Raw genomic sequence first — 2828 nt, forward strand, 5'->3', positions numbered from 1 at the left:
CATAGTCTTTAGGTTTTTTGGGGGGGGGGGGTTGTGATTAGCGAATATTTGTTTCAGCAATCATTACTGAACTTTGATCAACATCCATTGTTATTTTTTATTACTGGTTCTTTGAGGATGATTCTTATCTTTGGTGTCAGAAACTGTACTTGACATCAGTGCAGCAAACTACCTCTGCATATGTTAACCCAGCACTGGCAGTGTGGAATCGATATGCTGCTTAAATATAGTTTCAGGCTACCAGGAAGACTTTGCCACCTGGATCAAATCCAGGTCATTGGGATTCCAGATCCAGATACAGGTTCAGTTCCTGGGTTTTCCACTGATTTCTTCTGTGAAAAGAAGGAAGCTTCTGTGAAAGATGTTTCAATTTTTCTGTTCAGCAGTTCTTTACCAGCAAATAGGAAGAATAATATCCTCCTCTTAACAGTTGACAGTTTACTTCTTATTTAAGTTATACTAGAAGTAGATCAATTGAACACATAAACTGGCTGATACACAGTTAACCTTGCAATAGTATTTATGTCATTATTACCCTTATTAGAGTAAGTGCTTTGGAGGGCTTTATTGTTTAGAATTATCAATAAAGAACTTTTCACCATCATTAAATATATGTTGAAAAAAAAAACCAGAACAAAAACTAAACATAGCAGGAGTGCTGACTTATTTTCCTGAAGGAAACATAAATCTAGGCTCTTTTCTTTCATTAGGACTAGTGAAAGTAACACAGTCATTTATCATCAGCTATCAGAGGCGAGAGTTGTTACACCCCCAAAATATTATGACCATGTGTCCACTTTGCACAGAAATCACACATAGTGAAGACAAAATGGCCTTTATTGCAGTGTGAGCTAACTTTTTATCTGGTAGAGCATGGAATGTGTGGAATTTGAGAGGATTTTAGGGAGTCTTCATATAAGGGACTGACTAAATATGGGTAAGGGAGATAGAAAGACAGGGAAAAGCTATAAATTTTAACTAACAGGGCTAATGAGCTTAGGGGCTACAAGCAGATAGGGACAGGATTAACAATAATTGAAACTGCATATTACATACAAAGCAGGATATTTTCTAACAAAATTGTTTACTAAGTTGAATAAACATAACACTTTTATAACATGAAAAGCAGTCTCTGAGGTAGAAGGTCATCTGTTGTCCAGTAGTTTAGCTGCATTCCAAAGCTGTCTTTTTTCAATTCTCTTTTTCTTCAGAAGTTTTTCTCCACCATGAATACATCTCTTGCTGTGAACTTCCAACCATCAGCCCTGAAAATATCTTAGAGGAATCAGTGTATCTGTAGTCTTGTTTTTGAATTGAGATTTCCGTTTGATGAAAAAAAAATTGGAAATTCTTCAAAACTTAAAGGATTTCCAGGGATGACAACCTGAGCTTATTTATTACTCAGCTAATTGATCTGCTATTAAGGACTCTAAATGCACTTTAATTTAGTGTTGAAGTCCAGTATAGAGAGCAAACTTGAGTGGATGAAAAAAAAGATAGACTAAAGCATACAGATTTATGGAGGAATAAATTTCAGAAAGGTTTATGTAATCANTTTTTGGGGGGGGGGGGTTGTGATTAGCGAATATTTGTTTCAGCAATCATTACTGAACTTTGATCAACATCCATTGTTATTTTTTATTACTGGTTTTTTGAGGATGATTCTTATCTTTGGTGTCAGAAACTGTACTTGACATCAGTGCAGCAAGCTACCTCTGCATATGTTAACCCAGCACTGGCAGTGTGGAATCGATATGCTGCTTAAATATAGTTTCAGGCTACCAGGAAGACTTTGTCACCTGGATCAAATCCAGGTCATTGGGATTCCAAATCCAGATACAGGTTCAGTTCCTGGGTTTTCCACTGATTTCTTCTGTGAAAAGAAGGAAGCTTCTGTGAAAGATGTTTCAATTTTTCTGTTCAGCAGTTCTTTACCAGCAAATAGGAAGAATAATATCCTCCTCTTAACAGTTGACAGTTTACTTCTTATTTAAGTTATACTAGAAGTAGATCAATTGAACACATAAACTGGCTGATACACAGTTAACCTTGCAATAGTATTTATGTCATTATTACCCTTATTGGAGTAAGTGCTTTGGAGGGCTTTATTGTTTAGAATTATCAATAAAGAACTTTTCACCATCATTAAATATATGTTGAAAAAAAAAAACAGAACAAAAACTAAACATAGCAGGAGTGCTGACTTATTTTCCTGAAGGAAACATAAATCTAGGCTCTTTTCTTTCATTAGGACTAGTGAAAGTAACACAGTCATTTATCATCAGCTATCAGAGGCGAGAGTTGTTACACCCCCAAAATATTATGACCATGTGTCCACTTTGCACAGAAATCACACATAGTGAAGACAAAATGGCCTTTATTGCAGTGTGAGCTAACTTTTTATCTGGTAGAGCATGGAATGTGTGGAATTTGAGAGGATTTTAGGGAGTCTTCATATAAGGGACTGACTAAATATGGGTAAGGGAGATAGAAAGACAGGGAAAAGCTATAAATTTTAACTAACAGGGCTAATGAGCTTAGGGGCTACAAGCAGATAGGGACAGGATTAACAATAATTGAAACTGCATATTACATACAAAGCAGGATATTTTCTAACAAAATTCTTTACTAAGTTGAATAAACATAACACTTTTATAACATGAAAAGCAGTCTCTGAGGTAGAAGGTCATCTGTTGTCCAGTAGTTTAGCTGCATTCCAAAGCTGTCTTTTTTCAATTCTCTTTTTCTTCAGAAGTTTTTCTCCACCATGAATACATCTCTTGCTGTGAACTTCCAACCATCAGCCCTGAAAATATCTTAGAGGAATC

This window comes from Empidonax traillii, unplaced genomic scaffold, assembly GCF_003031625.1.
Source record: "Empidonax traillii isolate 1590-97213 ecotype Southwest subspecies unplaced genomic scaffold, ASM303162v1 scaffold504:size1219251, whole genome shotgun sequence".
Lineage (NCBI taxonomy): Eukaryota > Metazoa > Chordata > Aves > Passeriformes > Tyrannidae > Empidonax > Empidonax traillii.